Source organism: Pleurodeles waltl, chromosome 9, assembly GCF_031143425.1.
Source record: "Pleurodeles waltl isolate 20211129_DDA chromosome 9, aPleWal1.hap1.20221129, whole genome shotgun sequence".
NCBI lineage: Eukaryota > Metazoa > Chordata > Amphibia > Caudata > Salamandridae > Pleurodeles > Pleurodeles waltl.
Window position 1 is genome coordinate 741,646,788 of NC_090448.1, and position 15,328 is coordinate 741,662,115.

A 15,328-nucleotide genomic window follows, 5' to 3' on the forward strand; every position below is an offset into this window, starting at 1 on the left:
GTTACGGCCACAAATTAATAAACAGGAAAGGAGCGACTAAAAACACAAACGCTTGTGTTATGCCCAGAAACCAAAAAAAAAAATAGTGCTCCAAAAGTAACATAAATGGCCAGAAGTGCAATGAGACATGTAATAGGGCCAGTGTTCATGGGAGGGAACAACACACCAGAAAAGTAAGGAATTTTGAAAGGCACGGAAAGGAACAAATGAAAAGTGATGGGCTTGCTGAAAACCTACAGAGTAGAAACAGCATGTCTCAACCAAAATCGACTGTAGGTTTCCAGAGATATAAATTTATAAGTAAATCATAAATCACTGGAAAATTCCAGCAAGCATTGGTAAACACAAAGTTTGAAAATTTTGTAGAACTTAAAGAGCTATGTTTGGCTACGATAGCTCGCTTTGAGTGACTAACTCCAAGAGGGGGAAGGTCAAAGAGGCCAGAAAGTAGGTGTAGGGCGGTTACCTTTCAGCAAAAACAGTCTCAAGTCCAGTTCCAGGCTCTGTGAAAACCTCAATAGATTTTAATGGTGTGGTCATGATGCAAGGGATACAGGATGCTGTAGATGCCAAGGATGCTGTGCGGTTGACAGGGGTCTTCCTAGGCCTACTCCTTGGTTTTACAGTCTAGGTGGGGTGACTGGTAACAGAGGCCGATGTCCCTCGAAGTCCTCTTTGGTCCAGCAAAAGTCAAGTTACCACTGGACTACTGGTCTCTGGTCACAGATAAACCAGCGGTTCTCTTTGGAAGAGATTAGTGTGTGTATTGGGTAACCAAACTTCACTCTGATGACTCTCCCTGGTTTGGCAGACTCAGGTGCAACTTTTGAGCATTGGGACTTGGTCATCTGGGCTGTGCACTCTGGTCAGAGGCAGTCAAGCGATTGTGGCTACTGACTGGCCAGAACAGGCTTCTTTGGCTTTTGTGGCTCTGGTGCTGAAACTTAAAGCCATCCAGCTTACTACCGGAGTTCACCTTGTCTGTCTGAGGCTCTGAAGCGACTTTTCCAAAAGCCTGGCACCACAGGCACAGTCCTCTCTTTGTTAGCCCAAGGATCAGCACGTGCAGTCCAGCTGTTGCTGCAGTTTCTCTTACCAGGTCCAGGGAATAGCAGAGCTCTCCTTCTACAGTCCTCTCTCACCCAGATGTGAGCCGAGGTCTGGGTGCCAGGGGTGCCATATTTATTCCAAGAAAGTGCCCTCGGGATGCAGTGGTTTACTGGCCAATGGGCTACTGGGACCCCCCACCTGATGAGAACTTACCCCAATGTGTGGCATCTAGGTATCCCAGAGTTCTCTATTTTGCCCACTCCCAAGATGGTAAAACCCCTCTCTCTCTTTGTGGAGATTGGTAGCGCACCCTAGAGGTGTGGCTACCTGAAGGCTACACACAAAAAACAATTTGAGAACTGGTCTCCCCTCTGTCCCTGATTCAGGCCGTCTACCTCAACAAAAGAACAGCCACTCTTGTGTGTGTTCACCATTTACCATTCAGAGGTGGCTTCCCCTTTGAAACTCACCTATTGGGCTCACATCCTCTGTGGCTTCCTGCCATGCAGAGGTAACATCTGTTCCAAGACAGGCTCTATGGTTCCAGCTCCTGGGAGTCGTTCACAGTTTTCCCCACGAGTGCTCAAGTTTGTCTTGTGGCCAGCATCTGTGAAGGGCCACTGGAAAGCATGGGCAATAGATTGGCAAGTTTCTAAAAGTTGAGTTTCTTGAAAACTTACATCAAATTCGACTTGGGCATCAAGTCGGGTTCAATGTAGCGATTATTTTGATACCTTGAAGTATCAACTTTAGTGGTCTCATTTAGAAGTTAGCATAGCTGAGTTGTCAGCATGTAACCCAGTACTCGCCAATCAGGCTACTAACTTTTCTACAATTGAGGTTTTTAGTGTTAGGATATATAAAAGTACATCTCCTCCTCTTTAATATACAGCACCCTACCTAATGATTCAATAGGTATGCTGTAGGGGTGACATATAAATCAAAAAGGAAGGTATGAGCTTGGTCATCAAATAGCACAGTTGTGTTAGCAGCTTAAAACTGCTCTGCCAGTCTGCAGTGGCGTGCTGGGAAATATGTTTTCATGGTGGGTTGTGACTACGCTAGCACACCCAAAAGCACAATTACAGTACAATGCTGTTGCTTGCAACATTCAGACTTATTTGGGTATATTCATTACATCCTTGAATATCAAGTTTGCAATAACCAATGCTTGTTAATGCCAACTGCCTGCTCCAATTGTAATTGCCAAAACATGTGCTCTTCACAATATGATCTGAATTGAACATGTGCCACAATCAGGAGGATAATTGCTCATTTCCTTGACAAGCAATCAACTGCCAAAAGGCACATGTGCACATTTTATTATTCGAGGATGCTTGTGAGTCTGAGGGCTTGATTGGCTTCGTACCTATTGCTCTGCCCACCAGTTTCCAGTCAAGTCGAGTTCCTTGTCCTCCAGCCTACCTCGAGTTAAGTTCCAGTGCAAGTCAAGTTCCTTGTTTCCCAGCCTGCCTCCAGTCAAGTTCCTGTGTTCCTCGTTCTCTGACCAGTTTCCAGTCGAGCTCCAGCTTTTCTCGCACTCTGGACAGCTTCCAGGCGAGTTCTGGTGATCCTTGCCCTCTGGTCAGCTTCCTGCGGGGTCCCGGCTCTCTTCTTCAGTCTTCCACTGAACCTGTATTTCCTGTAAAAAGAGAGAAAAAAAGAAAGGCGAAAAAACCCAGTTTGGGAACTTCTGAAATTGTCAAACAAATAAATTAATTTAAAGGTAAAGAAAGATTAATCGCTTAAATTAAATAAAACAGAGCTCTGTCTTTTAAATAATTTATGACAAAAAATATAGGGCCTGATTCTAACTTTGGAGGACGGTGTTAAACCGTCCCAAAAGTGGCGGATATACCACCTACCGTATTACGAGTTCCATAGGATATAATGGACTCGTAATACGGTAGGTGGTATATCCGCCACTTTTGGGACGGTTTAACACCGTCCTCCAAAGTTAGAATCAGGCCCATAGTGTGATATATTGTTTGGGTGGGAATCCAAAATACGCTAAACAGACATTAAGGAAAGACATATTTTCTGTAACAAGCGCTCCCCTGAGAATTAGGAGATTAGAAATAGAGTAAATTTATCAGAACTATTATTGGCAAAAGATTACGGCAGAACTCAAAGAAGTCCTTTAGTCAGGTTGTTTGTTTTTGAGTTTGGACATTGCTTCAGAGACTCTGAAAGTATTGTAAAATGAGGAAGAGACTTGTTCAGCTTTAGAGAAACGTATGTACAATGTGTCAACAATAACTGACATTGTGCAATGTACAATAGTTTATGCAAGTTCAATGTATTAATGAAGTAATTCTTTTGCAGCCCAGAATCCTAAAAAACAAAGATCCCAGTATTTAGAGAAATCAGAATTTCTGACACCCAACACAACACGCAGTCCATGGTCCAGCAGTCCGATTCTGCTGCTGCAGTCCATGAAGGAAAGCTGTTATTTTCTCTTTTTCTCTTTCCAAATGCCCCTTCTCCTTTAGGACTTGCGAGACGGCAATGTACTCTTCATCGAGGTCACATTAGTCCTCACAAGAATTGGGGAATTGTCATCACCCCATCGAACGCCTGAAATTCATATGAGTAGCTTGCACAGAACAGAAAGCCAAGCCACAACATTAAAGTTCCCTTGGGGCAAAGTCATCATGGATCACAAGTCTGTAACTAATTCCGATCATTTAACCCCTACTGAGCATTTATCAGTTCTAGTACAAAATTTACAAGAACAAGTCCTGAAATGACAAACTGAGAATGAAGCTCTCAGGGAGACCATAACACATTCCACATCTGTCACGCAATGGAGGGATCTCTCAGGTCCAAGGCCCAATGTTAATCCCCCAAAATATGGTACTTATCCCATCACTTCCACTCCAGCTAATCCCTCTGACCACAGTCTACATCAAACAGTGACCACTCCGACATCAGTGCCGTTGGCCAACCCTGAAAAATTCACTTGGAATAGATCTTGCTTTGCTGCTTTTATGAGCCAATGCAAATTGCATTTTAGTGTAAACCTTAAATATTTACGTCTGATGCTGCCAAGGTAACTTTTGTAGTTTCCTATCTTGGTGGTGGTCAGCCAACAATGATCCCATCCTATATAATTTTGCCGCCTTTAAGGCAGCCCTAACACAATTGTTTGTGAAACATGTTTTTATCCAGTCTTGTGATGATTAATTATTACATTTACGACAAGGGTCCAAGGACTTCCTCACTTACATTACTACTTTCAACCAGTTAATTACTGAGACTAGATGGCCTGAAGAAAAATTTACCTCACTTTTTTACAGAGGCCTGAGGGATGATTTAAAAGATAGTTTAACCCATATAGTTGAATTACCAGAAGATTGCGCTGAAATGATTGATTTAGTAGTGAGACTAGATCATCGGTTAGGAGAAAGGAAATCTGAACGTCCTCGGAGTGAACCCAGGGTGGTTGTTTTAAAATCAGATAAAAAAGAAATTGAAGAAAAAGCACAGGAACCAGAACCCATGCAAATTGGGGGAGATAGAGGTCCTTTATCTATTGAAGAGAAGGAATGGCACCGTAAGGCCAATCTGTGCCTATATTGTGGTAATTCCAGTCACTTCTCCCAAGACTGCACAGTTAAACCTAAAAAAAAAAAAGCTGTCGTTAGTTTCAGTGTTCCCGAACTGCAGCAGGAAAACTGATGCACTCGGAGATAACTAAGGTCACCTCTCAGAGAGGATCCCTTTACCAGATCTCCCAATACTTGACTAATGTCCTAAACCGTGTACCTAGACACCTGACCATTAGAGTAACCCTCATTCTATCCCCTCAGAATAGACAAAGTCTTTCAGTGCTCATAGACTCAGTTGCTACAGGTAACTTCTTTGATTTGGCCCTACTGGCCAAGCTGGGAGTGTCACGTGTCACCAAGGGAGTACCCGAACCAGTTAGGGCAGTTGATGGCTCGGCTTTGTCCTCTGGCCTTATTCGGTTTCACACTAATCCGTTAACCATAGTATGTGACAATGGTCATACAGAAGATACAACCTTTTACTTAATTGATACCCCCACCTTTGGAGGTATTTTTGGCATTCCCTGGCTGGAACGCCATAATCCTAAAATTGATTTGGTTTCTCGAACAGTCACCTTGGACTCCCTCTTCTGCGTGACCACGTGCTATCAAGAAGCCCACTGTCCTGTTCATTGTGCTGCAACCAATGACCCTTCTCCCCCTGTTCTCGCAGAAGAATATCAGGATTTCCAAAACGTCTTTGACCCAGTCAAAGCAACTGAGTTGCCACCACATAGAGTTTATGATTGTCGGCTAGACCTAGTTCCTGGAGCAGTCCTTCCTTGCATTTGAATCTATGCATTAACAGAACTCAAGAATCAATATCTGCACAATTATTTGGATGAGTTGTTGATTTGGGGTTTATAAGACATTCTACTTCTCCCATTTTGTTGCCCCTTTCCTTTGTGGCAAAAAAATCCAGAGATTTGATGGCTTGTATTGATTACACAATGGTTAATAAAGCAACCATCAAAAATCATTACTCCTTGCCTCTGATACCGGTCCTGTTGTACCAAGTCCAGGGGTCTGCCATTTATACCAAGCTAGACTTGCACGGTCCATATCACCTGATCTGTGTCAAGGAAGGAGATGAATGGAAGACCGTCTTTCGGACAAAGTTTGGTTTGTTCAAATACACCATGATGCCCTTTGGGCTTTGCATCGCCCCGGCGGCATGCCAATACTTTATTAATGATGTATTACATAAGTTCATAGATGTCTGCGCTGCAGTCTATATAGATGACATATTGATATTCTCTAAAAATAAGCAGGAACACACTCAGCACTTTAGGGCCACTCTGCAACGTCTACGTGGACATTCCCTGTATGCCAAATTAGAAAAATGTACTGTTAACACTGACTTAGTAGAGTTTCTTGGATATCGCTTGTCACCAAGCGGCATTACCAAGAACCCCAAAAAGGTAGACACAATTCTTTTATGGTCAACCCCTACATCTATTAAGAATGTAAAAAAGATTCTTGGTTTCGCCAATTTTTATGGGCGCTTCATCCCACAATTCTCACAAATAGTGGTCCTTACAACCACCTTATTAAAGAAGGAACAAACATTTATCTGGTCTCGAGCAGCGGAACAGGCCTCCACAACTCTCAAAAGAAGTTTAGCGTCTGCTCCCATTTTATGCCACCAAGCCCCTGTGCAACTATTTTATGTTGAAGCTGATGCTTCTCAATTCCCTCTGGGAGGTGTGTTATTGCAAAAAGATCAACAAACAGGGCATCTCCATACTGTCTCCTTTTATTGTAAAAACTCCTTCCAGCTGAACAAACTTATACCATTGCTAAAAGAGAACTATTAGCTATTAAAACAGCATTTACTGAGTGGCAACATCATTTGCTGGGAGCAAAGTACACTGTCATCACCTACACCGACCATAAGAATGTACAATTCTTTAGTTCAGTTAAGGCTTTGACCCCTAGACAGATGTGCTGGCTTCACTTCTTCAGGGATTTTTATTTTATTATCGCATACAGACTATGAACCAAACAACTTCAGTCAGATATCTGGTCATGCATAGGGCACCCAGAGGATGCTAGTTCTTGTAACCCTTCCAGCATAATACCTGCAGACAAAGTGCTAGCTCTAACCACAATAGATACCTTAATGGATAATGTCAAGACGGCATCTCATGACCTCCCCCCTGAACAGTGGCTCAGAAAACCATATAATACGATTAAACAGGACTATTACTTACATGCAGGGAAATGGTATATATTCCACTCAGGAATTTCAACTTCAAGTACTAGTTTGGAGTCATGATTCCGCTCTGGCTGTACACCCAGTAATACAAAAGACCTTAGAAAACTGTTCGTGAAAATGTTGGTGGAAAACCATGCGCAAAGATGTTTATGACCATATAAATTCATGCTCACCCTGTGCTCGGAATAAATCCTCACACCTTGCTCCCGCTGGTCTTACCCAACACTTGCCAATTCCCGCAAGCCATGGCACACAGTCAGCATGGATTTTATTACAGACTTTCCAGAATCTAACACACATACTACTGTGTTAGTTATAGTGGACCTCTTGTCAAAAATGGCACATTTCATGCCACTCAAAAAATTACCAATGGCTGCTGAGCTTAGCACTCTGTTCCTACACTATATAGTCAAACTCCATGGCTTGCCCACGAAAATTATCTCCGATCGTGGACGTCAATTCACATCAAGATTCTGGATGGCCTTTTGTTCTTCACTTGGCATAGAAATAGCCCTACCCCCTACTTACCACCCTCAAAGCGCTGTTGAAAAGGAGAAAGTTTCACCAGACATTAGAAAAAAACACTAGGGTGCCTCCTTTCCTCATTAACAGGGACTTGGGACCAAGCCCTACCAATGGCAGAATTAAAATATTATAACCTGATCCACTCAGGGTTAGGGTGCTCACCTTTTTTTTTCACCTGCACCCATCCCAGTAATCTTCCGGTAACCCTTCCAGACTTAACCCCTTCAGTCCCCTCGGCACTGAAGGATTAAAGATTTTATAGGACATCCAATGGAAAGCGACAAACAAGCTAGCTAAACACAACACCCAAATGAAATTACAAGCTGACAAACACAGAAACCCTGAACCCATGTACCAAATTGGAGATTTAGTATGGCTGTCTGCTTGTAACATTATGCTAGCAGGTCCCAGAAAACTGCTACCACGTTGTCTAGGACCATTCAAGATCACACAAGTCTTAGGACCAGTTACAATGAAACTGCAATTACCTCCCGAAAATACTATACACCCAGTATTTCACGTACCTCTAATAAAACCCTACATGCAAACACCAGATTTGACTCACCACACCCTCCAGTCATTGTCAATGGGCATCAGGAATATGAGGTACGTAGTATTTTAGACGCTAAGCGAATCCATAGTAAATTGCATTATCTGATAGACTAGAAAAGATATGATCCTTCTGAACGTTCTTCGGAACCCGCATGTTTCGTATTGCCCCCTTGTTTGGTGCGACAATTTCATCTGTTAAAACCTATGAAACCACACCCAGTACGTCGGCCTTTGAGGGGGAGAATTGTTGTGGCTTCACTAGCACATCAAAGAGCTGGATTACAATGGTATGCTGTTGCTTGCAACATTCAGACTTATATGGGTATATTCATTACATCCTTGAATATCAAGTTTGTAATAACCAATGATTGTTAAGTGTCTCATTTATTATAACCAATGCTTATTGATTATGCACATTGTATTCCACCTGTTCCAACTGTAACTACCAAAACATACGTGCTTCACAATATGATCTGTAGTCAGTATGTGCCACAATCAGGAGGATAATTGCTAATTTCCTTAACAAGAAACCAACTGCCTTTCCACCTGCTCCAACTGTAACTACCAAAACATGTGCTCTCCACAATGTGATCTGTATTGAACATGTGCCACAGTCAGGAGGATAATTGCTAATTTCCTTAACAAGCAATCAACTGCCAAAAGGCACATGTGCACATTTTGTTATGTAAGGATGCTTGTAAGTCTGAGGGCTTGCTTGGCTTCGTACCTATTGCTCTGCTCACCTGTTCCAGTTGAGTTCCTTGTTTTCCAGCCTACCTCCAGTCGAGTTACAGTGCAAGTCAAGTTCCTTGTTCTCCAGCCTGTCTTCAGTCGAGATCCAGTGTTCCTTGTTCTCTGACCAGCAACTAGTCGAGTTCCAGCATTTCTCGTCCTCCGGACAGTCTCCAGTCAAGTTCCCGCGATCCTCACCCTCCAATCGGCTTCCTGCAGGGTCTAGGCTTCTGCTGACAATCCCATATTTTCTGTAAAAGACAGAAAATAAGAAAGGTGAAAAAAACAGTTTGAGGTCTTCTGAAATTTTCAAGCAACTATCTTCATTTCAAGGTAAAGAAAGATTAATCACTTAAGTGAAACAAAACAGAGCTCTGGCGGTGATTCTAACCGCGGCGGGCGGCGGTCGCCGCCCGCCATGCGGTTACCGCCAAATGACCGCACCGCGGTCACAAGAACGCGGCGGCCATTCTGGCTTTCCCGCTGTGCTGGCGGGCGACCGCCAAAAGGCCGCCCGCCAGCACAGTGGGAAAGACCCAGCAACGATGAAGCCGGCTCCGAATGGAGCCGGCGGAGTTGCTGGAGTGCGACGGGTTCAGTAGCACCCGTCGCGAATTTCAGTATCTGCTAGGCAGACACTGAAATTCTTTTTGGGGCCCTCTTACGGGGGCCCCTGCAGTGCCCATGCCCCGCGGCACCCCCTACCGCCATCCTGTTCCTGGCGGGAGACCCGCCAGTAACAGGATGGCGGTAGGGGGTGTCAGAATCCCCATGGCGGCGGAGCGCGCTCCGCCGCCATGGAGGATTCTCAAGGGCAGCGGAAAGTCGGCGGTACACCGCCGACTTTCCGTTTCTGGCCGCGGCTGGACCGCCGCAGTCAGAATGCCCAGCGGTGCACCGCCAGCCTGTTGGCGGTGCTACCGCGGTCATTCGCCCTGGCGGTTTTTACCGCCAGGGTTAGAATGACCACCTCTGTCTTTTAAATAATGTATGACAAAAAGAACTAGCATGATTTATCGTTTGAGTGGGAATCCAAGATACTGCTAAACAGACATTAAGGAAAGACGTATTTCCTGTAATAAGCCTTCCCCTGAGAATTAGGAGATTGGAAATAGAGCATGTTTATGAGAACTATTATTGGCAAGAGATTACACCAGAACACAAAGAAGCCCTTTAGTCAAGTTGATTTGTTCTTGAGTTTGTACATTGCTTCAGAGACTCTGAAAGTTTTGTAAAATGCGGAAGAGACTTATTCAGCCTTATAGAAATGTATGCAGAATGTGTCAACAACAACTGACATTATGCAATGTACAACAGTTTATGCAAGTTCAATGTATTAATGAAGTAATTTGTTTGCAGCCAGAATCCTAAAAAAGCAAGAACCCAGTATTTTGAGAAATCAGAAGTCCTGATGCCCATCACAACATGCAGTTTAGGGTAAAGCAGTCCAATTCTGCAGTTCACGAAGCAGAAGCTGGTATTTTCTCTTTTTCTCTTCCCTAAACCCCCTCCCCCTTAAGGACTTGCGAGAGGGCAATGTACTCTTCATCGCGGTCATGTTAGTCCTCACCGGGATTAGGGAATTGTTATTGTCCCACTGGAACGCCTGGAATTCAGGTGAGTGGCTCACACAGTACATGTTGTCACATTTAGGGGGCAAAATAAATGCTGCAGCTTTGGTGGGACCCCTTAACTTGCAGGCCCTGGGTACCCCTGGTACCATATACTAGGGACATAAGTAAATAAAGGTATACCAATTGGGTATAAGCCAATCACACATATAGGGGGTCATTATGAACATGGTGGTAAACACTGTCTCCCGCCGTGGCGAAGGCGAACAGAATCCCGCCATTGGCGATGAACAGAAACCCGCCATATAAAGATGCAAAAAACAGATTCGGCCAAAAATATTCCTACCACCAGTCACCGCCAGGGCCTTGTTGGCGAAAAAGCTGCACATCCCATCCCGCCACCGCCGAGCACACAAATCCCCGCCCTCCAAATAATGAGCACAAATCACCACGGTGGTCAGTGGATGTCGAACGACCATTGGCAGTACAGACCGCCACGGCCAGCAAGTGGACCCAACAGTAAGAAATGCACACATTGGCAAGTCTGAAACCCACACACCTGACACACATCCACAACACTATAAAACACTCGCAGACACACCCCACAATCCTTTGCATCGCCAATAGGAGAAGCCAGACGGACAATACTACAGGCAGACACTGAACGCCACATCAGACGACTCACACACCCAACCACACAACCGCACCCTCACCAATATCCACACAACACACCACCCACAACACACACCATGGCACACCCAAAGCACCCACGCTTCACAGAAAGGGAGCTAAGGACCTTGGTGGACGAGATACTCAAGGTCGAGCCACAAATATTCGGGGCACAGGTCCAGCCCACATCCATCGCCAGGAAGTTATGCAGTGGGAAACCATCCACGCACGAGGGACGACATCCGCAAGAGATTGAACGACCAGCGCGGGAAGGTGAGGTCCATGGCATCCAGGCACAACATTGCGGTCCAGAAGACTGGGGGAGGACCTCCACCAACACCCCCGTCTACACTGACTGGGAGGAAAAGGTACTGGCCATCCTGCACACTGAGGGCCTCACTGGACTCACTAGAGGAATGGACTCGGGAAAGACATCCACAACTACCCCATATCCACCACACCTTGAATGCATGCACCACCCCACCCCTCCAAATACTACCAGGACCACTACTCTACCCAGGCCACAATCACTAAATCCAGTCACCCTGCATGCCCACAAACCCACCAACAGGACCACATCCCTTCCCCTGTGCACAGCCACCTACCCCTGAAAGGCATCACAATGGCACTACACCACCCAGAATGCACCTCCACATCCCAAGCAAGATGCAATGGCAACCTCACATAGCACCCTGCATGGTCCACCAGTGGAAGCCCTGCACAAAATAGGCCTGCCCCGTGCACCCCATCCGATTTTGCAATTGTAACATACATGTCCATTCCCCCCAACAGGCACCACCACCCATGCCTCCCTGATGGACAGGACAAGGAATGGCAGTGGCCCACATGGAGACAGAGGTACCACTCAGGACACTGGAGAGGGAACTCTGGACAGTGAGGAATACCCTGACCCTTCATACAGTCCTGGCCTGTCACCATCCATCAGCCCCACCCAGGACACCACTGACACCCCTACCACCCAGCCACCAACATCAGCTCCGGGCAACCGGCCCCACACCTGTGTATCCAGGCCACATACTGGTGGAACACAAGGACAGAGGCCACAGTCACCACCGACCAACAGGCAGGAAGATGATGGCCCCAGTACAAGTGGCACCGCCAGACCTGTGCAGGAGACACAGGGGACTAGGCCCAGTGGGAGGGCAATAGTGGTCCGGGGGAGGCCAAAGGATGGATGCTGTAGCCCAGGAGGTTATCTCTGAGGTCCTGGGAGCATACCACCATACCCAGGACAGGATGGGCCAGAACGTGGCCACCCTGGAGCAGAATCAAAGGCTGCATATAGCACACCACCAGGAGGCCATGGGGCAGTTGAAACAGCTCAATGCCACCCTGGCCACTGTTGCAGGGGTGCTGCTGCACCACTTCTCAACCCAGCCTGAGACCCCCACAGACCAGGAATCCCCTACCACAGACCAATATACAGACCAGCCATCAATAGCAGCAGCAGCAACTGGACTGGTGCCACTATCTAAGGACACACAGGAGACCAGCACCTCCACCCGTACAGGCCAACACCAGACACCCAAACGGTCCATCAGGGCCAGATATGGCACAGGAACACCTGCCAAGACCAAGGCACCCCCAAAGAAGTGACTGTCACACCAACTGTCCCCCAAGTGTGCCACTCAACCGCCATTCCCACTGTGCAATATCAACTCAACAACATGTAAAATACAGATGGACATATTATCACTGCCAACAATTGCTGAGAACATCTAGCCAGTATGGACATCCACAAGCCCCCTCCCATCATTGTAAAGAACACCCTGGCATCCCTGACACCTAATAAAACACATGTACACCAATGTCAATGTCCCTTGTCAGTATGTTGAATCAAATCGAACTGTGAATGCAATTGCCATTGTAATCATATAATCATACCTTTATTGCAGGAATGGCACCCCATGCACAACATGGGGTTGTGTCAACAGAAATGTCTAACAAGTTGTTCATCATGTCACATGTGACATGCAAACCTTGTTACAGTGAAAATGTCTATTCACCCAACACCCACATAGGGGATAAGTCATACAGACATTATGCAGCACAGACAACCACAGCAGCAAATAGTACATCTTAGTCACTGGAAGTATAGTTGGATCAGTTGGTTCCTGGAGTGTACATCTTCCCCCTCTTCATCATCACCATCACTCGCATCCCCTCTTAGAGGAAGCTGGTCTGGATATACAGCATCCTCCTCCAAGAGGGGAATAGATTTCCTCACAGCCACATTATGCAGCATGCAGCAGGCCACCACTATTCTACAGACCTTTTCAGGGCCATAGGCCAGGGATCCACCAGAAATATGGAGGCAACAAAATCTAGCCTTAGAGGTTCTATATCATCACAATTGGGGCCATAATACCCTGCTAAAACCAGATCACGACCACCAAATTGTACTTTAACTATCACCCACTGCCCCGCTGTATCTGATCTTACCTCCAAAATTACCACATTTCCCTGTTGTGATTGTTTGACTAAAATAGCCACACCTTTAGTATGATAGTTGTGCTCTGTGCATGTAAACGTTTGAACCCACCTCAGCTTTTGTATTATGTTAATACACTCCGCCTTTGTTAAATGCGTTTCCTGCAAGATTAAGATTTGCGCCGTTGAATCATGCAGATACTGAAATATTCGCTCCCTTCTCCCTCTCATCCTCAGGCCATTAACGTTCCAAGAAATAATTTGCAATGATATATTCTTTGCCCCCTGGTTTCTTTCCCTACTAGCTATCTTTCAAATCTTACAGAACAAATAACCGGGTTGAACGAGGCACTACTTTTTTCTTTTTTTCCGCTCTCCCCCCTAGCCCTCACCCTAAGGATCTTGTGCCTCTAAGGCCGCTACGGTTGAGCTCTGAACTTGAGATGGGACCATCTGTTCCTTCCCCAACAATGGCGGGGGGAAAGACTTCTCCATCCCTGCCCCTTCTTTGCTTCCACCAATTGCTTGGGATTGCGCAACCATACTATTGTCCACCCGCCCCCTGCCCTCGCCAAAAGCATCCTCCGACTGCGGGGTGGTGGCCTCCATTACCATTCTAGCCTGACCAGGGGTAAGCTTGATTACTTCCAGTCTTACCTTAAAAAAAGACCTCAGGGAGGGAGTCAACTTATCTCTCCCCTTAAGCTTGCTTTCCCCCACCTTCCTCACAACAATCCTTCCTCCTTCGCCAGATTTGGATTTAGATCTTTTTTTGCATAAACCCCCCTTATCACCCTTATCAGCTGAAGTCACATCAAAATTGCCCACCTGCTGCTGGTCAGTCCCCTCCACTCTTGTTAAGAAAAACGGGGGAGAAGGGGTATCACCACCCCTCCCCCCACTCTGCCTCACCGTTTTTTTTCTGGTCCCCTTCTCCAATGTCCCTTTGGGTTGTGCTCCTTGCCTTGCCTTCTCTGTGGCTTCGCTAATGGAGCCGCTAATGAAGCTGTTGCTGCCGCTATTCCCCCGAAGGGGAATACGCGCCGCTCCTTTCCATGCCCGGCGCAGCTCCAGTGCGGCCCGGCACCACCAGACAGCCCCCGATGCCCTCTAGCCTGCCTCCGAGCCGGGAAATCGCGGTGCGCACATCCGTGTGCCTGTCACCGCCGTCCGATCGGCAGCCCCGTCATGCCACGCCCCCCAGGAACTGGAACCGGAAGCGCCCTAGCGCGCTGATCGGATGCCGCAGCCCGCCATGTTCTCCTCCCAATGCAATGATATAGAACCTCTAAGGCGTCTTTTTTCTCAGCTTCTTGAATTCTCGGACCCAGTTATCTTGATGGGTGATTTTAATGTCGTTTTAGATAATGGGCTGGATAGGTAAGCTGTAAGTCGCGAGGCACGCCTAAATCGCAACAATATTTAAGGAGGATGATGAAGGAATTCGGTTTGTGCAATATTTGGAGACAAAGGGTGGGGAATAGCAGGGATTTCTCGTTTTTTAATAAAAAATATAGGCATGCCACTCGAATTGATTACTTTTTATTAGATTTACGTTTGAGAGAAGACGTGAAGAAGATAGTGTATTTGCCCTCTCACTCATCGGACCATTCTGCAGTCGTGCTGGATATGAGTTTCCTGCAGAGAAGTCTTAGTAATCGGTGGACGATTGATCGTTCTTTATTACTGGACCAGGAAGTGCTCGTAAAGTTGCGTAAGGAATCAGAATTCTTTTTCAGCGTAAATATGGGATCCGCCCCAATATCAGTTGTGTGGGACACGTTTAAGGCGGTTATTCGAGGGGAGATTACGAGTAGCTCTATCCAGAAATGTAAAGTATTTAGAAATTAGATTAATTTGATAGAGCAGGAAATGCGAAAGTATAAAATCGAAATAATGGAATCAGGTGAGACAGAGGCTTTGAGGGCTAGCTTGGATGGGTTGAGAAGTCAGTTGGAGAAGGTATTACAGGGAAGAATTCAAAGGAAATGGGAGGCAAGCAAATTGGC